The sequence below is a fragment of the Bombus affinis genome, chromosome 7 (genome assembly GCF_024516045.1).
Source record: "Bombus affinis isolate iyBomAffi1 chromosome 7, iyBomAffi1.2, whole genome shotgun sequence".
Classification (NCBI taxonomy): domain Eukaryota; kingdom Metazoa; phylum Arthropoda; class Insecta; order Hymenoptera; family Apidae; genus Bombus; species Bombus affinis.
In genome coordinates, this window is record NC_066350.1 from 15,486,751 (window position 1) to 15,512,969 (window position 26,219).

Below are 26,219 nucleotides of genomic sequence, written 5' to 3' on the forward strand. Positions count from 1 at the left end.
TAAAAGGAGGGTGAAAGTTCCATAGCTACGTTCTCGCGACGACACCGTGAGAAAAGTTCGATTTAAATGTTCTGCTTTAATCTTCCGCTGCCGTTTCATAGAATAATACGAGTATCTGTCTCGTGTTATGGTATCACGCCTTTTAACTTCTATGTGTTATCCTGCAAAACGCAGTTTCCAGTTTCCTTCGGTTTGGGATCAACGTGTACTTCAAACTATATATAACCAACTTTCTTAGGGCACTTTCTCAACCTGTGAAAGTGTCGGCCTGAGAACAGATTTTCCGAGTAAGTAGATCGAGAGCGTATCCATACAGACATCGCCAGACTCGAGGAGAATCTCATCTCGGCACGTGGGCCAGCCCGTATCAGATAACGCGAGAATAATTGAAGAGAAGATTAGATTCTGCTCAGGACCCCGCGGCTACATTTGACTGGGAGACTTACACGTGGTCCGTGCTCGGCCTCTAGGAAAAAGATGACCTCGTTAGAGCGTTTGGTCTGGCTAACGGCACGAACCACGATGCGCCGAGCTTTCCGATGCGGCCAGTCGCTAACCGTTCCTAGCCATCGTTGGATTCCTCGTGGGGAAACCTCGTTGGGTAATGGAGGGTTGGCCGCCTCGACCTGCACCATCAAAGATTCACTGGCTCTCGCACGCGCCTCTGTGGCGCGGCCACAACCTCGCGCCGACCCTAAATCCGGTGGACCCCCTTGCCTCGTACTTCGCAACCAAACCTAACGTAACCAGCCTCCGTTATTATATACTTGTCATCGAACCAACTTCCATATTGCCTCGCCCTTCTTAACGCGAGCCCTTCGGAGTTTCCAAGTTCCACGCGCTATTACGTTGCCGCGAACCTTTACAAACTAAGTTATCCATTAAATCAGCGACACATAATCGATACGAGTGATTATTTAGAGACATCGAATATATTCGATGGTCGATGTCGTAACGTCGTGTCAGGAAAGTTAATCAGATGCAAACGAAATATCTACAGGCAAACGAATCAGAGTCGGAAGTCGATCTATTATCGCTTGTAATGTTAGCACTGAAATGGAACTGATACTACCGTAATCAGACCTTGTCGTGTCGTATAATAATTCTAATGAAACGAGAGAGGGATCGAGGACCCCCAAGACGAATGTACAAGGAAGGGCAATTAATCGATCAGCCTGAACCCTGCGTGCTGACCAAGTGTCCCTCGAGCTAGCCGATTTTTGATGTTTGGCGATGTCGTTTTTAGTAGACGCCAATAATCCGCTTTGAGATCTTCTTTTCTTGTTTTCATGAAATAGATGACAAGGGTCTTCTCGAAATGATAGGCTCTCGGTCTCGATCGACTCGATCGAGACGGCGGTAGCCTAAGAAAAGTATTTTATGGAAACGATGATTTATGACATGAACGTTTCTATATTGGATACCAAGTATCGAATCGCGCATCGAGATTGATAAATTTGCCGCCAGTGTTCTCGTTCTTTTTCATTTCGGGAGTATCAGCTGGTTCGTTGCGCGGCTGATCGTTGAGAAAGCCGCAAAATCGACCGCGAGTACCATTTCTTGCGAATGTAAATAGCTCGGAGTTGGGAACATGCACGAGCCTCGAAATTTACATCCTCGAGGAAACATATCTGTATGCGGTATAGATTTTTCTTCCGGTGTACTCGAACGAGAAACTAGACTGTATCTCTCGCAGACATATTAAATCAATATTCTTTGTTCCGATGCAACGTCCGCAATTTTTCTTTTACATTTTCACCATGCTTTCTTTCCTGTTATTCTTGCCCTTGTAGTATCGACGATATTTTTTTTCTATAGGAATATTCAACATTCTGTACCATCCAAAAATACAAATTTCAATGTACACCGTAGCTATCTGTTTTGAAATCGCGTATAGCATCGCGGTACTTTACCCTTACAAATCAAACCGTCGCGGTGTCGACCAAATCCATTTGCTGTTCGCAAATATCTGCTTACAGTATCGTTGTAATCTTCGAAATCTCGCGAGAACACACGCAAACAAAAGGATGAATAAATCCAGAGAATTCGTCAAGGCTTAGATTTATTTGCTAGGAAAAAAAAACGCTTGTTTTATTTGACCAGATTCGGGATTGGTTGTTTCGCGATCAGGTTTTACAAAGAGAAATTCCCGCGAATCGCGTGACGCGATTTCGTATCGATCCGGCCAGTCATCGTTCCTCTAATGCTAAATCAAAAATTCCAGCGTCGTTTTCCAGCCGCTTTCACGAAAACCTCTGTACGATTCGTCTGACCAGACGCAGCCACGTTCTACTTGGGCGTTAATTCGATGCAAGAATGAAGACGGAAACGATTCGACTTGGATCGAGGGGCAAGAGACGGGAGAGGAGGGATCGGAACGATCCTTCGAAGTGTCTTTCCTAACTACCTGCGACGAATTAAGGGAGGCCGAGTGAAATTAAAAGAGTAGCGAGAAAGTCGAGGGGTTCAGCACGTTCCAATTATTTGCACGAGCCGTGCGCGAGGGCCAACCGTGGTGTCGACTTTCTTTTTTTCTTCTTCTCTTCTTTATTTCCCTGGCTCGATTCTCCTCCCTTCGGCCGGGCTCGTTCTCTTTCTCGAACTTGCGACACGATAAGGGACCCATCCCACTGGGGATTATTTTGGATTACTTTTTGCATGGACTTTCGCAACCGGGAGGCGGGGGGCAGAACGCGCGGAACTCAATACGTCGCATAAACTGTACGGGGATCCTGCGGATGAAGGGGGAGGAGAAGCAAAGGGAAGCGGGCTGGTTGGAATTTAATTTCATTAGCCAACGAATTTCTTAGGAAATCGCGTGTGTGGCGGCTGATGTAAATTCTCTGGCACGACAGAGAAATGTAACGTTGTCGGTGACAAAAAAAAAAAAAAAAAAAAAAAAACGAGATGACGAATAGAGGAAAGTAAACGAAGGATGAAGGATGAGCCACTGTATGAAAGTAGAGAGCCGATGAAAAACAAATAATCAAGGAGAAAATAAATTTAACGTCCTTTAAGGGAACATCGTAACGATATCGATCTAGAAGGGAAGGTTTGTGGTTATTGGTTCGTCGAAACGTCTCTATAAAGTCAAACAATGAAAATAATAATTATCTCGTTGCTCGGTGACTTTACCGCTGATTCTGTTTATTTTGTGTTTTCACTCGATTCCACTCAAACGGTCTTTGGAAATAATTCAGTAAATCGGGTCAACATGTCGGAAACAGTGTTCGAAAAAGGAAAACGGAATTACAGAGGAATCGGAGTGTAACCACTTTTGCTCGCTGAACCGTTTCCCTCCTTTTGGCCGTTAAAAGTCACTGTTTCGAGAAGGCAAGGTTTCTCGACTGTTGGAGAACAGTCGCGCAAGTACTTTGGATGATCGTTGGATAGATCCCGTGTCATGAGCGAAAGGGAGAGAACTCGACCAATCATTGGCAGTTCTGCCGTAGATGCTGGTAAACGAGAGTTTGATATTGACGAGATTGGAAAACGAGTGTGATAAAACTTCCGAGAAATGTTCGCCGCGTAATCCCGCGTTAAACGTGGGAAACTTGCCAAATCCTTGCATACGATTTTTGGATGCTTGGTCGGTCTTAGATGAAGCAAATTTGTCAAATTATTTCTTCAGAACGAAAATAATAGAAGAACGGGAGATACGAACGAGCGCGTGACACGGGCTCGGATTGAACGATAGCAACGTTTCCACAAAGTTATCCGTACTAACCAGACATCGGCTCGTGGCGGATAAATGACAGCCTGTTAGCCGGCAAAAGACTCGAGACGAGGGTGGCTCCCGGGGGTAAATGAGTGCTAGCCGATTCGAGAGTGCGAGGGTCGGAGGGAGTTACAAACGATCAGGCGAATCGCTCGCATTAGTCTTAGTCAGAATCAGAGATAAAGCAAATGAGGGATAACGGTACGAAAAACATTGACCCATCAGTGGCCGGCTGGATTATTCAACAGCTGCAACTCGGCTGAATAATCAGCATGCCTCCGCGGAGCCGTCTATTACGGGTCAAAAAGCGTAATAATCGATAATTAAAGGGACGTTAAAATTGGGGGTGAGCGACGTGCGTGTCATTCCCGAATGAAAGCGGCGATGTCCGCGTGAAAACGCTTCGCGTTTCGCTCGCGGTGAATAGCGTGCAAGCGTCGAGGTGTACGCGATGACGACAGCAAAACCGGCACACTCCAGAGGAATATCAATCATCGTCATCAACGAAATCGCTGTCTCGTGAGTAATAGCATTAAGTACGCCGCGATCTCCTCTTTCGCGACGCTAAGATATAACACGATGGGACTTAATAAATTGAACTGGCGCTCCGTCGTTTTTCACTTGGACGACGCGATTTTTCTCTTCGACTCCGGCCAACCATATTTACGATTCAGATGGTAAATGGAATCGAAGATTCTACGAGCGTTCCCCACTCTCTCAACTCGTGTTTTCCGAAACGACTACAACTTTGGACCGTGTTTATCATGTTTCTACCGGAGGATGAACGAGCAACGATCTTGGATGTTTGCGATTGCAGAGAAAGGGCTGTGGTCGTAATTCGTTCGAGACAAAGTACCTCGGCCTACCCCTGCAGGAGCAAGGAGGTGTGCGGGTAAACGGATCGTCGGCGGACGGCCCATCAATTCGAACCACTCCGCAAATAACGTCATAAGATAGACCATCGGGGACGTTCTTCGGCGCGTTATATACCGGGTGTATAAAATATGAAGGGGAGCCTGAAAACGACCGGCATTCTCGTACAATAACATTCGCGGATCTTTCGGAGCACGCCTCCCTCGACGATCCAGTGGCAAGCAGGCTCGTCCGAGGGAACAACCGCGGGGAAAGGGGATGAGAAAATAGCGGAGGTGAGCTATCGGCGATTCCCGGACATAAATCGACGTGTACTTACCGAATTGCTTCCGAATCGTTCCTTTATATCCCGTTCTCCCCGCAAACGTATCCTCGAGCTCTTCTCTCCTCTATCTATGCTGCTCCTCGAGATCCTGCGATCCGTTGTAGACACGAACGACTACACGTACGGTTACATGGTCGCCGCTTGTCGCGGATTAGCCCGATCGATCTGTCAAATCGCTCTCACGTCGTTTTCACCCATACTCTTCCAAACGAGGTTCGCTCGCTTGTTTGGACAGATATTTTCAAGATGATAGCAGGAGGGTACGGGATTCTTGGAAACTGGTTTCGCTGTACGATCTCGAATAGCCGACGAACGAAATTGGATTCCGAAAAATATATCTTTTCTATCGGCCGGATCTTTATTATTCTTTTACTTATCCAGAAATCTCCAACGTCAAAAGCGGCACGAAAGAATTCATTACGGCCGAACGACGCACAGGTATCGAACCAAATCGAATCGAATCGGCATTCGCGCTATACGGCCAAGTTAGTACGGTGGTTCAAAGGAATTTTTTTCCGGCCGCGGTTCGACTATCCGCTGGTCGTGAAGCATCGAATAGCAACATTGCGATCGCTTTGCAGGGGAACAGTGATTGATTCGTCCCTGGTAACTCGAAACGCAACCGGTGAACGTGTATATACGCATACCATCGCGAGGCAGACGCGGTCGCACGCTCAGAATTCCAGCCCCGTTGAAATGAAACTTCGCCGTGGCGTCGACATTCCCCCGGCGCCTTTATTAAATTGGAATTTAATTGCTCGGCCTCGGTGCTCCATTACATCGTGTGTATTCTCTGCGCCGATGCAAATCATACGATGCACGCGCGTGTCGCTTCATGCCACGCCGCGCCACGCCATACCATCCTACCGCCTCTCTCGCAACGATAATTCTACATCGTGCACCGCGACTCGCATACCTCCTCGTTTACGCACTGATTTTTCTCGATTAACTACGTGTTTGCAGAGCATGGGTGAAACAAGGGTGGCCACGTGGCCCGATGAAAGCGGACATTTTTAATAAAATCTCCCGTCGTTCGCGATGCATTTCATTCTGCGACGGCAAATACGCGAAACAATGGAGTACAATTGAACAAAGCGTCGACTAAATTACGAAAAAGTCTGCAGCGACTGCCCGCGCCCCCTTCGCCCCTTTTTTTACTTCTTCTATTTCATCTTTCTGTTATTTTCTTTTTTTGTTTTTTACCGTTTCGCCGCTAGAATATTTTTAATCTAGTCGGGACGTGTTCATTAACTTTACAATTTCAACTATGCGTGTCTGTTCGGCCGACCCCCGAATACTAGTAATCCATCCGATCTCGAAACAGAGGAAGCAGGAAATATCATACACTCGACGGCGTTGATTTACCGCGTTAATTAAGGAGCACGATAAACTTCACGTACAATTAACGGCCGACTGGAGTCTATCCACAATAGCTGTGACCGTCCTGGAAATTCTCTACCAGGAGCTTCCTCATTGTCCGGGCTTTCTGCGTCTAATAAGTGTAATAACGACAAGCAATGGGTTTCCAGTGTTTTGCTCGTTCCGGATCATTTGCGCGGTTACCTACCTTGTCCAAGACAGAAGGAAACTAGAAGACTCGACCGGGAGGAGAACTTACTCGAGTCATTGTGAAAAGAAGCCAGCCAATCTCGAGCGACGCGACGGCAGACTCTCGAACCTATCGTTCGTCCCGCCTCGCTCTTCTGTGTCGTCGATGAAAAACTGGTGGATCCCGTTTACGTCCACCCTAGCAGATCCTTTTCAGCGAGGTTACCGATGAAAAACACCGAGGAACTAGCCGAGAGGAACCGCTCGCTCCGGTCAGAAGGGAATTTCATTAACGACCTTATCCACCTACTTAAAAAAACATAGAACGTCTGAACGAAGAGTCTGTGGATGAACCTAACGACCGAGGACGAACAAGACAGAAGGAGACGCAGAAGAGTAGAAAGACGAGGAGGAAGAATCGAGACGAACCAGAGGGAGAACGGGCCGACGCTACGGAGATTTTAAGGGAGGAACTCGACGAAAGAAAAGGAATTACAGGCGAACGTTCCGTAACGAGAACGGGGGCCGAGGATTAGGCAGCGATGAGCAATAGATAGAGTATAGATAGTAGAACGCCGAGGGTAAGAAGAGAGAGACGAGAGTGGAATCTTTAGGGGAATAAGAGAAGGCGTAAGGGGTTTCGGATAGAGCGATATCACTTCCCGAGTCTTGGAACGCAATCAACGCAGTTAGACGAACAGTTCATGGTGCAGAAACTCGGTAGTGCTACCGGTAACGGTTGTTAGAATCGCGAGTAGAACCTGCGAACTAGACAAGTCTGATATACGGTTAGGATTCGTTGCATCATCCAATACCTCGTAATCGATGCTTGACTCGTGTGTTCGTGCGTCGCGACGTCTTCGAGTCAAAGTGATTGCCGAGACCTATCTCCGATTCCCGAATTCCAGCCTGTCACAGGTAGATCAAACTTTTGATTGGAGCAAAGGTGCATATGTACTAGTCGCGTGTAGGATGTCGACGCTGTACACCGAGCCTGGGAGTCTCTGGTATCTATCGACACGAGGCAAGATGCACTTGTTACGCACCTAGGTCAGATTACAATCGCGACGCTATTGACTTTGGAATACCTTATTCGCAGTCGAGATCCAAGGGGTTTGTCTTTGGCTTCCTATTTCCAGTCACTCTTCGACATGGTAGATACATCGCGTCGGAAGCGGTAGACGCGAAGGGAGAGATTGCTTGAATTGGCTGGATCGTGAGAATGTTACGCGCGAATAGAAATTAAACAGAAATTGATATACGAGGTTATTTCGTTCGAGGGGATCTTGTAAATGGACGAGTTCGTCTTCGTGGAATGGAAGCAAATACGTCATTGTCCTATAAACCGGTGCTCTTAAACGACTGCCAGGGGTGACGTAAAACGGCAGCTATTGCTGGCACGGTGACCCGAGGAAAAAGATGATTCATCCTGGAAAAATTCAAGCTTGCACATTTTCGAGCGCGTTCATGGCCGGGCCAGGATTGATGAGCTCGCGTCCACTGGTGGATCGCGCCACCGCGTGTGATCGACGGTCAGCTGCGGCTGAAGAGGAAAGCGCGATTTGATAAAGAGCGTCATTTTTATTTGCTCATCCAGCGATACGCTATTCCTCGCGCGAACACGCTCCTATCCCTACGTTCCGGATAACCCTGGCGCGGTGTGATCCGTCGAGGTTACGAAAGATGGTAAATGCGTTGTCATCGATTCTCATTATCGTTCGTTTTAAGTCATCTTTCTAAGACGCGAGATCGGAGAATATCTTGCGAGGAATGGCTTCGAATGGAAGAAATTAAACGAACGAATTTTATTCCAATAAATATTTTATTTCAAACTTCGTTACGAGAAAATTACATATTCGCGGGTGAAATAATATTTTAACGAAATAAAATCGTAATCAACGCACATACGTACATACATATGTATACTTGTGCAAGTACAAAGCGCGATCGAAGCAATTTAAAATGTGATTACACGTTTTTGTTTACCCGCGGATCTCGGCTACGTGATAGACGTAATTTATACGAATAAAAGTTGAAGCTTCGTCGCTGTGACGAACTTGCTGTGACAAGGTTCGGGCGTTTCATTTAGTAGATGAATTGCGCACCGGCGACTGCCCGCCATCATTATAAATCACGACATAATTACACGACCACCATGGCAGGGTGCAAGTGGTATCTCTTCTCTCTCTCTCTCTCTCTCCCTCTCTCTCTCTCTCTCTCTCTCTCTCTCTGTTGTTGCTACCCCTACTTACTCCACCCTGTCTCGCTCCCATAGTCTCGGCACACTTGCGTACACGAGGGCTGGTGTATGTGCAGCCCCCCGTATATAAATGTTTGCGGCATGTTGCGTTCAATGTATCTAACCTCAGTCGGTCGGAATTCTGTGGAGCAGCTTTAGCGTCTACTTCGCAACCCTGCGTCCCTTTTTGCCCCCTTCGTCGCGGTGATTAATATTTGGTGGTACGTTGTTGTGTTCCGTACGCGTCCACGGACGAACACATTTTTCAGCCGACCGAAAGATACACGAGGATTGCCGCGATCTTCCTAGAAATTTTTCTTTCTTAAACAATGGAAGACTTTCCTTTTCGGGTAGAACGGCGGCAAAAATTCCTGCAAACCAAATTATTACGTTTATTCTGTAAGGTCGTACACGCTATTAAATATTTACGTTCATCCCTTGAAATCGTATTATGATATAAAATTGCAGGTACCTCGTGTTCCATGTTTCACCGTCCACGCGAATCCAACATTGTCGTTGTCGTGGTCGTCGTCGCGAAGTCAAACATTTCCTCGACCGCGTGTAATAACATTTACATACCTCTACGTTGAAATTATCCCGTTTTGAGGTGCTCCGTCGTGTTCCGTCGCTTCTAAATCATCGTTCTCACCGACGCTACGTACAGCCGAAAATCGTCGGTATCCTATCGATCAGCGAGTCCTCAAATTAACTCAAATAAAGGATCCATAACGAACAACGAATCCACCCACGTCGAGACATCTTACGCTCTGCCGATAAAACAAAATTCGCGCAACGAACACGCGAGTACCGCTATTTGTACGCGTATCTCGGCGATACTTGTCCCCGATAACGATCGTTCATCGTTCATCGAGTATCTCGTGTTCAACAAGCGTGTTGGAATACGAACCAGAGTCGCGTTCTTCCCGGTCAGAAGTATTTTCTTGATATACAAACCGGCCGCATATCGAGCGACGGCGTTGGTCGTCGAAGTATCGTTAAGAAAGACACCTTGTACCGGCGAGAAAGCTCGTTTTACTTTTTTTCGGTTGGTGGCGATGAGTTCGTCGCTGTACAGCTACCTCGAGGGAGTGAACTACCTAACGCAGGTCCCGATGTACCTTGTTCCTGTGTATATCTTTCCAACGCGACGTGCCATGAAGATATTATTGGCACTTGGTCGGCTACCTCGTCGCGTACGTCCCTCTCACTTCGTTTTGTCTCCGCGGAGTGTCCCAGTCGGCTCGGAGGTCGTACGTGTTCTGTAGCGATTCGACCCGCAGGGTATTCGAGCATACCGTGACATAACCGGTACCTGTACTGCCTATCGCGAAGCTACTGATCCGTAGAGGAATTCTAGCAGGTATATACTCGATGCTGAGATGACTGCGACCGCATCGTGGCCGCATCGCAATGAAACCGATCGCTCGTGGTTGTTTTCTTTGCTCGCGGACCTTGTCGAATATTCCGCCCTCTTTCTCTGCCGGATCACGATCTACGTACTCGAACGATTTATTGTATTATCCCGGGCTTCGGATGCTAATGCGGCCCGTAGGAAATTTTTATCTAAAGACCCCTTTCTCGTCGCTACGTTCTTCTCTCGTTGTGCTCTCCACTCTGCTCTTGCTCGTACGTTTCCAGGACGCGAGTACGCGATGGGAGGTATCCTCGTGGTTCAGTTCCCTGTAAAATCTTCTAGGCGGCGTAAAATCGTATCTTACATACCGTTTAATATCCACCGAGATTGTATACTCAATTTTCCGTGCAACTTCTGCGAAAGCGGAGATTATCTGTCTCTATGGTTCAGCCGAGATTTATGGATCCCGAGCTCAAGCGTGCTCGAATGATGTTTCAACATAATAGATACGTTTTGCCGTGGTTCATCGCTAACAAAAAAGGTTATTCCGCCCTGGCTTTCGTCTCGAATAGAGCCATTACCGATTTGATTTCCGCTTTAAAAGAAGGATAGAAGTGCCTCTAAAAGCATGGTCAGTTATAGCGCTTTCTCAGCCTTCCCCGCAGTTCTAGAATTCCGGTTAGACAAACGTCATAGCCAGCGGAGGACCACTTAACTGCACGCGAATCATTTTTAACGTCATCGATGATCCTGGCATTGCTATTCTTCGTTGCCAAGCACTCTGCGCCCGACCCTCCACGGCCAATAATCGGTCTATTCAACGAGTAGAGTTTGATTCCGAACATAGATACGTCGGATCAGCAGTATGTAGGTCAGCGGTGCTTAAAATTACTCCAACGATCGTCAAGCCGAAATCGAATATATCTATAGCCAATGTATATTTCCGACTTACCTTCTTCCGATTTTCCGTAGAGATTTCTACAGTATCGAGTGAAAGAGGAAAGAGATATGTGTGTATTTACTCGTCGTTCAAGGATATTGAGAACAAAGATATATACTTTATCGCGTTATCCGAGATACCTAAATAAATTTGCAGGAATTGCATCGCGTGTACGATTCGAGATTACGGTAGCATCCCGTGTAACGACGTATGACGAACATACCGAGAGTTAATGTACCTCGTGATAGGTACGTTACTCTGTCGAAAAAAAGAGCATTCCTCTTCTATCGATCCAACTTCCAAGGCGCGTAGCTTGCCCTCGACAAAAGATTTCTCTGAGCTTTCCCGTACGAGTGACGTACACAAAATAAATATTGGTGGAAAAGCTGTGTTCGTTAATGGGCTACGGTTTCGTGGTGCTCGAGTTTGCCAGGAGGAAGCAAAGAATGCCATTTAAACGCGACAGTTAAGAGGAGTTAGATGGTCGTAGAAAGGAAGCGTCGCGAACGATGTTTGCACGGTTTACGAGCGATTCGCGGCGTGGGACTGTACGCTTTGTGGTCGGTTAATGTACCGGATTCCTAGTTCCGTTGATCCACAGCCTGACCCACTGGAATTTCGAGAAGGTTCTGCTTCTCAGACGCCAGCTACTCGGAAGCACTCCAGTGTCAGCCCACTAGAAACGATTCTGTTAGATGCGACGAGAATCGTTTCGACCAACGCCAATGTCATGCCGCAATTTACGCGTGCCCGATGTGAAACTTTGTGTTATTGCTGCTGCGTAGGACGTCGTCAAATATTTGCCTTTCTCGAGTGTACTTCGTCTTTGGCAAATCTATATTCGTTTATAACGTATCTCTTAATTCATAAAAATAACCAACCCTCTCGCATCGTAAATATTGATGCAAGCTGCTTCAAAAACTACCAAACGACCACTACACGGTTCAGAAGAGAGCAAGGCGGCCAACAGCCGAATTCGAACAGGACCGTCCAAAATGACATAATATAACGTAAAATAACACGCTGCGCTCTTCCCCATGGTGTCGCTGGTAAACTTTTCGTTGATGCGATCTCAAATCTTAAATAAGGAAACAGAAAACAACCGAACAATTTCTACACAAGAGTATAAGTAATAAGCGCAGTCTTCTGCGATTAAAACGATCGATTTCAAGTAGCAAACCGTGTTATCGTTCCGCAACGTTGCTCAACGTAGTACGGTGGTTGGAAGTAGCTAGATGAGCCGCTGGCTTCCGCGGTAATTTGCAGTCTTTGGTGTCTCTGTCGCCGAGGACTGGCCCGGAATGACCGGTAGCCTTAGTTCCCACCTATAGCCGACGCCACAAGAACATTAAGTTTGTGGGTTTCTGCGGGAAACCTTGAATACGCTCGGCTATAACTGACGAGCCGTGTACACTGGGTAATTGCCGAGATGCGGATATTACGATGGCCCTCGCTAATTACTTTCGCATTCCCGCTTCTGCAACGCGCATATCGCTTTCGCAACCGGCGAATAACGAGCCGAACTGAGAAAGAACTTGTTCCAGTAGTATGTTCCTGCAATTCGCCCACACGTCTCGCAAGAACGATTATGTAATTTCATCGGGTCAACGATATTGTCTACAGCGAGTGGTTTCCTTCCTTCTGAATATCGAATCGCGTAATTACGCGTAGACATCTATAGTCGACACTTTTATGCGCAGCGGTATAATTATCAGAAGTTTCTGTCTATACACGCTTGATTAAAAAGCATTGATTCCGGTAATTTGAGAAACGAAGATATCGTTCCTAATTAACCGAACAAGTTGGTCGATTTGCGGTAATAGTACGTAGACTTTATAAATTAATGGCGATCTAACGACTAGAAGCGTCATTTCTTAGGAAAGCAACAGTCTATAAGGTGGAATTATCTGTTAGAAAGTTTACCACACACGTAGCATATCATCATTTTCTTAGTAATTCAAAGATGAAGAATTTCTTGGATGACGAAACTGTTTCGTAAGATCAAACGATTAAAATCATTATAAAATCATTTTTAATCAGAATATATTCCGTCGAAAAGTAAGTGACTATATCCTAATCGAACATTCCTCTTTTCTGTTTCAGGTAAGTTCCAAAGCATTTGCTCCGAACTGTATTTCTACGAGAAGGCTATAATCTTCTTATCGTAATCGCTTGGCAAAGGTACGTTTTTCGTCTGATCGTAAGAAGTTTCGCAGTAACCAGCCGTGTACTCCATTTGTCTCTATCGATCATCGCGATTAGGCGGGAACTTGTTCCCCGGTTGGAACAGACGGAAACGCTCGGGGCGTCGCGAAACGGAGCTAGAACGAGCGGAAAGCTCCTCTTTCCTCGCCATACTTCATAAATTCGCGTCGGCGGAGCGCTATCCGGCGAGATCGTGCGTCGGATTGCGTGTAAATAAATAAAGTATGAAATAGTATCGGTGCCATCTCCGGTTCCTACGCCGGGTGGTGACCGCTCGACGATGCTGCCATTAATAACTGTAAGGAGCGGGGTGGACGGCCATTCACAGCTAAAACCAAAGACCGAGAATGAGAGAAAAGGAGAAGTAGCCCCGGACAGCCGGCCTGGTGATCCTGCTATTAAACATATCATACCGCGTTCCGAAGGCAGGTCTCGTATGACGTAGCACGCACACCGTTCCCTTTCGAGGAATTCGGACGCACACCATCCTCGTGTGCTTTATGCTCGTGCGAGAATGAACGACACCGAAGGTAAACTCAGGTAGAGTACGTAACCCCTCTCCGTTTCTCTCGTTCCCTGTCTCAACCCCGAGAAAAATAATTTTTTTCGACGAGGCTCGTGAATTAAGGAAATACGACGAGGGCAGAAATCGGTCTCCGTGTGGCAAGCGTAATTAATCGTCGCCTGCATTCAATCTTATATATTAGACGCGGCTACCCTATATACCAAAATCTCGTGTTACCTACGGTTTATTGGGCGAGTCGCGATTCTTTACGAGGGCCCATTCGTGGATTTATCGTTATTGCAGGAACGAGACAACGGATTAACGAATCGAGGGTAACGATAATTGGGTATCGATTCGCGATCTGCCGGCATATCGCATCGTCGTGGTCGTGGACGCGTGACATCGTTACGATAGCGCGGTCGCTGTAAGCGGTGCGGCGGACGCGCGCCGCGCAACAAGTGCGGTCGGTGCGATACTTTGTGCAATTCACGAAGACGCATCGCTTCCCTCTGGGGGGTCCCTTATTCCGCTGCTGTTCGATCAATAATTAACGATCGCCGGCGATCTAACCGCTTCGAGCGGAATCTTTGATCCCTCTCGGCAATCCGATCGAATACACGCTTTCGTATCTATGGTCGAGCGCGAAGTTCACCAAGCAAGTCTGACTATCCCGGAGGCAACGTCGTATAGTGCGTTAAGGGCCGATAATATCGTCGATGCGGCCGGTAAACCGCGTACGTCGGCTCCTCGGTATTTTAATTTTCCTAGTCGTTAACTTTCCAGCACGTAGAAATTCATGGCGCCGTGGAACGCGTTCATCGTGCCTACTAATTACATCCTATCAACCGGACTCGGCGAGATATATTGGGCTGTTGAACGGGTTAGGGGAAAATTGTATAGAAGCATCGATTCACGTGTTCTCGAAGCTACTACCGTTAACGTGTCTCGTTGGGGTTAGCGGGGTGTTTGAGGTGCGTGTCGTAATCGAGTATAATGGGGTGGCGGCGTGTCTCGTTGCGATGGAAATTAGACGTACAAGGCCTCGGCACCTGCGACATTAGTTTATTACAGGGCAACGTCGTATAACGGCAGTCTTAGACAGATGTGTGACTCATTAACTTGACGAGGCTGATTCCTCGATCTGCTAGTCTCCGTTGATTGAATCTCAATGATTTTTAAATGCTTCTTGCAACCAAGGATATTAATTACACACATTCGCGCTTCGTAATTGATCTTCTTCGAGGCAACTATTAGCGAGAAGCGCGGGAAAACGATTATCTCCGTTCCTCTGGAATAGAAACCCGTTCGCATTCGATAGATTCTTGGGCTATCGGGGCTGATGCTCGAGCTACCCTCGACGCCGCATCGTTTGCTTAAACTCGCGAGCGTGGAACGCGGATACGATGACGGAGAAAAGGGAGTTGCTGGGTGGTTCGAGAGAAACGAGCGTGCAGGCGGTCGAGCGTGGGGCAAGTTATTCGCGTTACGTACGCGGCATTCGAGCTCCCTGTGGCACGTAACGCGTATCGAACATGAGTAGTAGGTTGTTATCGCCCCACGTGGTGCACGGCGTATTTAACAACTCGTATTTGCCTTGGCACCGATCCGATCCCGAAGGTCTCCGGGTTTACACGAGGATCGCGCTTAAGGGATTAACACGCGAAGCCACGCGAGACGGCCAGCCCCACCGAATGACCCACACGGGAACGTGCAGAGAAAAAATAAAAAAAATAAGCGGCCTCTTGGTCGATCGAGCTTGGCTTCTTATCTGTCGTTCGATCTTCCGTTCCGTGAACAAAGTCTTAACCGTTTGGATACAGTGGAGATTAGCCGCTTAAACTGTTTGCAACATCGTTCTTGATGTTTTCTTTTCACGCGAACTCAAGGTGGACGGTCATACGTTTTATGGCTATGTACAGATACGCGAGATATCCGCTACACGTACGAACAGCATCGAAGGCTAGATTGTTATTTTCACCGAGAAATATCTGAATCCGAGAAGAGCGATCCCATCTCTTAGCAGAGCGATAAATATGTTCAATGGACGAACGCGTATAAGATGCTATAATTACGAAACTGACTAGCCATGGTCGGCGTGACTCGATATACGAATACAATATCCGGTCTGGAGAGTTCGCGAGCTCGCAACGGGACCGCCGTATAAAAATGATTTCTGCTCGTGCCGACTCCACGTATCTTCCGATACAATACGCGCGTCACGATTAGACGTATGACTCTGCAACTACTTATCCGTGGCGATAATATTATATCCATCCTGTGTGAGCAAGGTAGGACTCTCGCTGCGCAACCTAGCCGCCACATAACGCGTACGTACGGCGGGGCACACGAGCGCGTTCGCCTCCTCTCTCCTCGGCCGAGCCGAGGCCTTCTCTGCTCTCTTTGCAGAACAGAGCGGAACGGAACATATAGATGTATAAATCAACCGGAGCACGTTGATAGAAGCAATAAAGAGTCGGGGAACAGGAATGGCAACGTGCTGGTCGGGGGGCGGGGGTAGGAAAAAGCAGAGGAAGGGGGTCGAAGGTGGAAGAAAACAAGGAAACCAAGGAACAGAGAACGGAGAGAAGACAAAGAGAGGAGAGTAACAGGATGAACAAAGTTGGAACGATACGAGGAGGGAAAGAGACTTATATTACGGCATGTGCAGTTCGAACGTTAGCCGAGGAATTCGGACGTAGGCTAAGATCTTCGTAGAGGGAGAGACGAAAGGTCCAGTGGGCGAGTCGAACAACGGCTGCCAAATTAATGGCACCCCTCGTCCCACATTTCTCGATTTCTCTGGCTACGAACCTCCGCGCCCTTTCTCTTCCACCTCTTCTCCCTTTTCACCAACGTCTTTTACCCCTTGGCCCCCTGTTGTTACTTCCTCCGTCGCGACCCCTCGATCACTTACCTGCTGATACCGAAACAACCGTCGAATTACCGATAAATAACTGCTTATCGAAGTATGGTCCAACAATCCCAGCCGATGCATGTTGCGCGACATAGGTATTGATACGCCACGTTGTTTCTCTTAATTTGATCCGTGTGTTTCTACGCCCTCCAGTGTTTCGTTCGCGTTTCGTTCACGTTCAAAGTTAAACGAAATATGAGATAGATATCGAATTTTCTGAATCTCCTCGGCTTATTCTTATCCCATATATCATCGCAGTTCTTAGAAATGTACAATGTTGTTGTTGAATTTCACGGATATTCTGACTGGAATTTATATCTTATGTCTTATCCTATATTCTTTCCAAGTTTTCATCAACTCGGTAGCGAATGAATCGATCGTAGCAAGCATAAACCTCGACTGGCGCGACGACTTGCTGTCGCGGCAGTACTCTTTGTACCGAGGTAATGTTATTCTCCGAAAGTATTTGTCAATGATGCATGGACAGCGAGTGCGCGTGGTATATATAAGGTCAACATGCTGCGTAGACATTATCTTATATACTTCCTTATCTCTGCTACGTATCCCATCCTTTTTTCTATAGATATATGTATTTATACGCGTGCACACGTATTAGGATGTTGGCCTACACCCACACCCAAATCCCCTGTCCACGAATGTGTGGTCTTTGCTTTATACGTATCGAGCTTGAGAAGTTTGGAGATCATAAAGAAAGATTCATGAGAACGATCGGTCTATTATCAGGCCGGCGAAGCAGGTTAAAGTTTTCGGCGCTTTGTAACATGACTTTTCTTTAATAGCCTGATAGCGGTTGGAATGCTTGTTGTTCGGAAGAAAACGATTTTTATATCAACGCTGCTCTGACTGGTCGCCAAACGGTTTTGGAAGCAAACTGTTCTCGAGATCCCATCTCTATTATAAAAGAAGATTCATCGTGCTCGAATCTAGAAACGAGAATTCAAGAGCTAGAGTAGTTTGAAACGAGATTTCTTGAATATTCCCTTTAAATTTTGCGCTGCGAATAATCCCCGTTTTAACCTCGATCGTCGCTTTATCCAAAGTACCCTCCGTTATTCAAGATAGGATTCATCCAACTACGAGGCACGATAGGTCGAGCGTCGTAACGCGCGCAAGAAGGGCAGGAAAGATGAGTCGATGTTTCACACTCCATCTCCTGCCACTGCTGGATCGTCTGTTCCTGGCTGTGGTGGTGGCCAACCGGTGTTGGATTCTCGGTACTCGCTCTTTTCTTTTTATTTCCACCTTGCCTTATCCTTTCGCACGAGATCGCAGTGAAAGGCAGCCACCGCGAACGGATCATTTCCCGACAAAATAATTTATACTTGCGCGCCGAATGTGCCGGTAAACCATCCTATCGGACGACTTTCAAGAATTCGGTATGAGGATTTCAGGCGTTCCATTCGACGAACGTTCCGATCGAAATCTTTCCAAGTAATTACTACTTAAGTTTGTCGACCGTGAAATCTGGCTCGTCCGTTTTTCTTTAATTGCAAAATCCCATCGCTTTTATCGCGATAAGCACAAACGCTCTATTCCCTGTTTGTTAAAACGACGCAGGATACGTGGTTACGAGTATCGATCGATATATCGAATTACGGAGACAAGCTGAACGAGCGACGCATCCTGAACGTATTATCGAGTTTCGTATCTGGCTTATTATCGCGCGTCGATACAGCTCTCGATCGCGGATTCGTTGATTCGAACCTCGATTCGATTCATTCGCGGTTCGCTCGTCGAATTTGACGCGTAATCCTCGTCGAGGTTGACACGTTGAATACGAGAGACTGGATCGAGAAAAATTGTAATCAACGGGAGAACCGGCTCGAATATCGCGGCAATCTTCGACACGAATAATTCGCAACAGTCGAATACGATCTACTCGTTCTTTCACCGTAACGTTCTTTTTCGTGGTCGTTTCGATGATCGAACGAATCGTTCGTCGATGCCGAGGTTTATGGCGATACACGAGCGAGTTTCCCTTCAGGGTCGCGACTTCGAACGTGAACGGAGAACTTTTAAATCGCGCAAACGTGATCGCACGGCAGGATTGCGAGCAAATAAGACGCGAGCTGCGTTCTACGTGAGTAGCAGTTCGAACATAGCTGCAAGGATCCCGGGAGAATCGGGCTCGAGGTTCGCGAGAGCATCCGTGGCCATGTCCATGCTTTGGAAATCAAGCAAATCCGAAGAAAATGAATTTCAATTCTAAGCGATTCTTTTTCGGATCGAACGTATCGAATCGGCGAGTAAGTTTCATCGGGTTTCTATCCGGAGTCGATTGGAACTTTCAGACGATCTAACTTTTCGACTCGAGCGCTGTCGAGAATTATTTTTCGCCGAGAAATTCGTCGTTTAAATAAACCTGTAATCTCGGGGAGACGAGGAAAAGCGGCAGGTCGCGGCGTCTATCGATTTTGAATTTCAGATGAAATATTAAAATGCCGCCGAATGGTTCGATGTAAAATCCTAAGGGAATACGTTTCGAATTTATACGGATATTCCGGGAGAAAGAGAGGGTGCGATTTTTACTGTGAATTTTAATCGGGTACCACGGTGTCCTGATTGATATAAATCTGCAATCGCGCGTTATCATTCGCCACGGAATAATATCCCACTGATACGTTTTAGGGCAAATGAGATTTACGAGGGCGGCATTTAATATTTACAGCGACAGCCAACGCGTCGATCGAACTAAATCTGTCCGACATAGTAAAGCACATCCTCCGGTGTAATAAGCGCAGTTCATCACGCGACTAGTCAGATTCGATTCAAAAGCCATCATCGGGGGAAAAGCTGTTTTCCAGATCGACTTTAAAGGTTCATCCATAGAATTCCGGGGAGGAAGAACGACGGCTTGTAGGAATCAAAATTATATATTAAATGGCTCAATTATTAGTCGTAACGGTCCTATGATTCTTTGCCAATCGGTCGACTAGCTCTTAGAAACGATTCAGATAATTCAACTAAGGTGACGAACTGGCAATCTCGCCCGTTTATTTTCCTCCTTAGCTGTTTTCCTCGAGACTTGTTGGCAGATAAGTACAATTAAAATTAAAAAGTAATACCGGTTGCCCTGTTCTTCCCTTCTCCGTTTCTCTTTCCCACCCAGTTTCGTTCTGCTCCGTCTCATTAACGGTCTGAACAATGAAGGAGGCTACGGACTGCAATAAACACTTCTGAAATTGGTTATTTTCCTAGACGCCTTGACGAAGGTAATTATACGTCAACCGCAGAGATTACCATCGTTATGATTGCTCTTTGTTTTCATACTTTTGCCTTTGCTCTTTTTCCTTCCATCTTCGCCTTTCTCCGCTCCCTTTGCAATTTCGTTTTGTCGTTTGCCTTTCCTACGTTTCTGATTTATAGAAATCTCGTGCAAGTCGTATCGATATTTACGTATTGATAATGAAATAAATAATCGAATTAATTTCCCCGTGGGAATATCGATAGCGTAATCATTTACGGGGTTTACGAACACCTTAGATATCTTTTGATCGATACGTTTTATTCGTGTCGTCGTTCAGTCTTCTCGAGAGCCGCTGATGCACTTGCATTAATTATATCGACGATTCGGACGCTCGACTTAAAACGAGCTGCGTATTTCGGCGATGGAAGCGACAGGTGAATAAATCAAGATGACGTTGAGCGATTGGGACATAATATCGCATCAACTTTCCTAAGACAATGATCTTCGTAAACGTTTCTTTTTACATTATGCTTCGAAATAGGAATGTATTTATAAATATTTATATATATGATCATTTATAAACATATAATAAATATATCTAATTAATAATTATTATTAGATACGAGAATTGTCAAAGAAATAAATTCATTTACATGTACGCGAAAATCTATATACTATCATCTTTTTATACGTATACATTTTTCAGATGAACTCATTCTATATTTATACTTTGGCTTATTGATTCCTCATGACGTATTGACTTAATAATCTATCGTAACGGATATATATATTTGAATATACGTAAATGTAAATATATTTAAACACATGAATGAATTATTTAAATATTTATTTAATTACCATCTGTTTCATTTATTTTCTTATTTGTTATTTCCAAGCTTGGACCTCGCTATAGCAAACTCGAATATCGAATTCTCGTTACTGTAACAGATAAACTAGGATTGTTTCTCCTCTAAAGAGATATTTTTCTGCATACACGTTCAAACCGAAAATAACACTTCACCGTACGTTTCTACGATTTATTCGCTTGTAAAGGCGCGACTAGCCGAGAACTTTAAAAGAATCGTATAAAAGACAAGCTGGTTCTCATTTGTGACGAAACGACGTACCGTGTCAGTTGATGATCGTTTATGGCACTCCCGTAAAAGAGTAGAAACCAACGTAACGTGGCTCTTTACGATAGAATTTGTCGCGCAAATCGCGATCGTTGACTGTGAGCCGCTTATTAAATCATTACCGTGACGTTACAATGCAGTAATTAGAATACGGAAAGAGGATGCCTGTCGCAACGGGCCACTTTCCCCTCTCTTTTTCTACAACTGCACGCCGTTTTCCCCCGATATTATTGTGTCGTTGCGACTGTACGCTACGTCACGGTAACAAGGTTCTTTATATTCAGTCCGTTTCGAAAAGTAGGTCCGCCCGGCGGAGGCGTATAAAGGTAGAGCGGAGCAGCGAATAAATGCGTTTATTATGGCGACGGTACGCTTGAAGGCGATGACAATTTAAAATTAGAACCGCCCTCCTCTATGAAAGCGTAACTTCGCGAAAAGTAATTACACCGAGAAACCGGCTGGGGGCTATAAACGCGTGCTTCCATCGTGTCTTCGTGGTCGAGAGTCGGCTGCTCAAAGGAGATCGCGTGTACTAGCGAAAAACGGACGAAAATAAGCTGGAACGTGAATCGCAACAAACACAAGCATCCATCGAGTGTTTAAAGCGCACAGTGTACGTACGCGTCATTACGCATTTTTAAAAATCTCCACGGTATATCGAACTACACGCTTTGATATGCGATTCCCTTATCGGTTTACTAGCGAGTCACCGAGCTTATCCTAACGAAGATAACGACAAGCAGGAAAATATTTAGAAAGGGTAGCGTTCGTATGGTACGTCGGAGATTGGCCGAAGGACGCGAAGGCGATTCATTAGTAGCCCGGTAAAAATTAGGGAGCTGCCCCTGGCTCATTTGCAAAGCATCGCAGCTTCTCCTTGCCCGTACACCTTGCCCCTCCATCGTGGATCATTTGCGGCACGCAACAGCGTCAGGCTCCTTTGACTCGGTCTCGCGAAGACCCTCTCTAGCGTACGGTTTCGCGCGAGAATGAGGAACGGGCAACGAAGAAAAAGCGTCGCAAATACACACCAGCTAGAAACGAGCCTGCGCTCCGCCATGGAGGGACGAAGGTAACGCGCGCGCCGAGAGCCGATGGGAAACGAAGAAAGAGAGACGAGATGGAGGGCTCATCAGTTAATGGAGGCCGCAATTAATAACGCCGCAGTCGTTTATCACTCCGATCCGCGACTTATCCTCGTGGTGCTTCGTTGCCAACAGTCGGGGGTCTCTTCCACCCTCTCGTTTCTCCGAGGCGCGATCAACCGACTCCTTGATCCTACGACACTTCGCTCCCTAAAGCGCGCGAACGGCTTCGTGAAACACCGGTTGGTTGCATGGAGCTGCCACCGGGCTGTGCCTTGGAACGCGTTTCCGTAATGCACTGTCGGGACTCCGATCGGGGAGGAAACTTAGTAGAGCGGAAGGCGAAATACAGGGCCGCGGAACGAGATAGGTCAATGGTAAGCCCGAAACAACGGCAGAGAACGTGGATATTAAACCAGCCAAATGTCGACTCGATGTGACATTATGTCGCCCATCGTAGTACATATACTCGCATCTGTCCGGAGAATTTTACGACGTGACACCGACGCTTTGACGACAGAGGGGTACACGACGTTCGCCAGTTTTACGAACTTGGCGCTGGTTTACGGCGTGCGGCGGTGGTAAGCAAGCCCTTGATGCTGCGTTAGAATAGCAGAAGAAGAATCGACGCAGCTCGATACGTGCGCGCTATTAGACACGCAGAGACGTTCGACTGGTTCCATGCGTTGTACCCGTAGCAGCGAGGACGCGGGTACCATCGCAGGATCGAATTATTCAAATCTGATCGTGCTCGACTGCGAATCCGGGCAATTGAGTTCAACGTTCCACCAGCCGAGATGAGTCGAAGAGTAATATTGCTGCTGGGTGCGAAATGTAGCGAATGAAACGGTGCGTGCGCGGATCTCGAGAAACATTGCCCGGGGCGGGATCTTTTGAGATGTTGGAGGCCGTAATATCCGGATTGCTGGTGAAATGGACGTTTAAAAGGTTCGAAATTGTTCGACCCCCCTGAACAGAGAACCGAATGTTCGGATTCCTATCGGAAGGGAAGGAAGGAGGAAGATGGAAAACGTGAGACGAAAGGGGCCCTCGAGCGGGTTAAGAGCCGCGTGGAACGAAGGGAGAATGCGAAGAGGAATCGGGCTCTTCGCTAATTAAGCGATCGCATTGATTCGTAACGGAACGAGGCTTCGCATTTGCATGGCTGGCTACCGGCGCGTTGCCTCGATCGACTTCACCTTCGTGTTCCACTCTTAAGTGGTTACTACGGAGAGTTTAACGAACGATTTCACGAGAATCTCGGACTACGCCACTCGAGATACCGGGGGAGTGCGCATCAACCCGCCGTAGACACGAACATCCTTGGAAAATCGTCTTCGGGGGTCGTCGTAGTCGTCGTCGCAGACGTCGATCGAACCAAGAACCGCACGAAACGAAGTAAGGACAAGGTGTACCCAATCGCTGGAGAACGGATCGTACGAATTATCGGTCGTTTAGCGGACGATACTTGAAGAATCCCATGCTGAAATCGAAGATTCGTGTTCGCTCGAGGTCACGAAACGAGTCAGGAGTTGCAGCCCTGGGCGCAGCCTACGTGGGTCGAACGACGAACACCGTAATGCGAAACAATGATATTGATTAACGGGCAACGAGTTCGGGAACGTGGGGTTACCGCGTAGGCTCTACAGCTCCATGTTACGAATTCATTTCTGCCGTGTAAATCGTGTATCGAGAATGCATTGTTGTCGGCCAGGGATTCTTCATCTTGTTTGAGAGTTTCGTGTATCGCCATACATCGATACGTGGACAGGAACATCGGTATTACTTTCCATGGGTGTGTCGTTCACGATGTTTGAATACGATTTTTCTCGTCTCGATGTTGCAAAGGTAAACGTCAAGGATTAATGGGAGGACGAGAATGAAATTGTAGCCAGGTTCGTCGTAATAAGTTGCCGGAAGTGAAGCATACGCGATGACGTAAAGCGCGCGAATCAATTACGAGGTTCGGAACGGATGCAGCGAGCGTTCGTCTCTGAAAGGAGACACAAGTTCTCTGTTCGTAAACAGATGCAGCCAGGCAAGAACCGAAAAGGATTTAACGGAGGCGGTGGAAAGTAGCGCGGCAAGAACTTCCAATTCGAGGGATCTACGCTCGGAACGGTCACGATAAGGATCGAGAGAGGCTACGTCGAGTTGGCCCGAATCAAAGTTTGCACATGCGGTGTTCCGGAAGTAGCACGGGCCAATCGCAAAGAGTTTCGATGCCCCGTTTTCGCGGATCGGAGCAAAACTGCGAATGAAATCGACGTCTCTTGCAACATCGTTCTCCCCTGTTGCAACTTCGATTCTGTTCGACGTGCTGGGAATCGGAGACGTTTAAGTAGCGGAAGGAAGATCGAATTAAGAGCAACCGGCAGCCAGACACGATGAAACATTGAAATTCTCCGTTCGTTGGCTAGTTCGATCAGTGTCAAAAGGTACGCGAACACCACGAAGCTGACGGGCGATCCGTGGCAATGCGGTTGCCGCTCAATTATCAATTAGTCACGTTCCACGGTGCTTATCAGTGTAAGAGGCTTTAATAGTGTTCCCCAGTGTTCGATCGTAGCTCGTTCGAGCGACGTCTTGGTCTTAGTCTTGGTCGCAGACTCATCCGCTTTTTATCTAACCACGGCTTCTTTCGTCTCGGTCGTGCTGTTTTCACGCGGCTTCATCGATCTCTTTTTGCAGCTCGTCAAAGAAGAGACACAGCGGATCGTGATTTCGCAGCGTGTTGCGCGCTCCTCTCGCATATTGAGACATAAAATCGATAAGTTTTTGCGCGGCTTGCTTAACCTGTCCGTTTGAGCCCGTTTTCGAGCCAGGCAACGTGGAAGAAGGAGAAGACTCGTCGCGTCGCATCGCGGGACGATCGTATACCAGAAGCTGCGGGTATTTATGTGTCTGCGACGTCGATGCGAAAAGAAACTGCCCCGGGCACCGCGGGACTCGGTGTACACGTCAGGGATCGACGTTGGTAGAGAACAGAGCGGAGATCGAGCCGAGCGAGAGCAAGCTTTCACGTGGTGAAACTGGTTCCACGGAGCACCGAACAGGCATTATCTACGTCGGCGCTCGCACGATTTACGATTCGCGGACCAACTTCGGGATTATTGGCAAGAAAATACGGAGGACGCTTTCCACCGCTTGATTATCCACGGTTTTCAGGCAACGCGTGTGGGATTGACGAGTAGCGGCGTCGCGTGATCGATATCTGGAAACCGGCTTCACGATTCTTTCCCAGGTACTGCGTTTAATAGCTGCCGGAATTCGGCGGTTATTAGATTGTATCACTGAACAGCGACATTCGCGGAATAGAGGCAATATTTTCCGATATTGCAACACACGGATAAGCAACTGAATTTGTATTCAAAGATATTTGCAAGTTTCAAAGCAGACATGAAAAGGATCGAGTAGATTTGAATATAAAAGGTATATATACCTATGATGAATTTACAACCCTTCGCATATAACTACCGTTCACCACTCGATAAAAAGGAAGGGAAAACAAGGAACCTGAAATTTCGCACGCGTAGCACACGTACTTTTCGAGGGACGAAGATCAAGGCGGGCCTTTCTTCGGGGCGTCGTTTATCTCGTCGGATGTTTATATCCCGTTTTCCCCCTGACGTGCACAAGTGGCACTCAATGGTGTTTAATAACCCGTCGGTACCGATTGGAAATTGATCTTCTCCCTTTCTCTCTTTTATATCTCCTCATACCTTTCCCCTTGTTATCGACGCTCCCGCGTACGGATCGTGAAATCAGGTGCTTGACTCCGATCCCAGAGATCGATCGCTGGAACGCCTCGTTTGTCCTTACATTCCCGAAAACAGGGGTGAAAAAAAAAACAAATTGCCGCGAGAGAGAGGGAATCTGCTTAGTTTGCCACGCATCGACGAAAGAAGGAGAGAGAAAGGAAGATATAGAATCATGTTGGTTGTTCCCTTGTACTTCGTGTTAATTCTAGGCTTCACCTCCTCCGCTCGATACGCGCGAACAGAGAGATTAAAAGGAGAAAAGGAGGAAAAAAGAAGATAGGTGAGGGTGCAAGGGTCGGGAGATGGGGTACGGGTGCAGGGAGAAAAAAAAAGAGAAGGAACGGTGAGGCACGAGGGAAGACGATCAGAGGAGGAGAGAGATCGGCTTTCATGCCAAGCGGCAGTAAATTT

The 26,219-nt window shown here is 47.0% G+C and overlaps 1 long non-coding RNA gene across 5 annotated transcripts in view; it reads left to right on the plus strand.

Moving 5' to 3' along the window:
* LOC126918658 (uncharacterized) overlaps nt 1-26,219 on the plus strand; it is a 362,464-nt gene that overhangs the window by 67,727 nt on the left and 268,518 nt on the right. The window contains exon 3 of one of the 5 annotated variants that reach the window (XR_007711394.1): nt 13,101-15,441. The exons of the other annotated variants lie outside the window; for them this stretch is intronic. This is a non-coding gene — a long non-coding RNA (uncharacterized LOC126918658). Of the gene's footprint in view, nt 1-13,100; nt 15,442-26,219 lie in introns of those variants that run through there. 5 annotated transcript variants of the gene reach the window in all.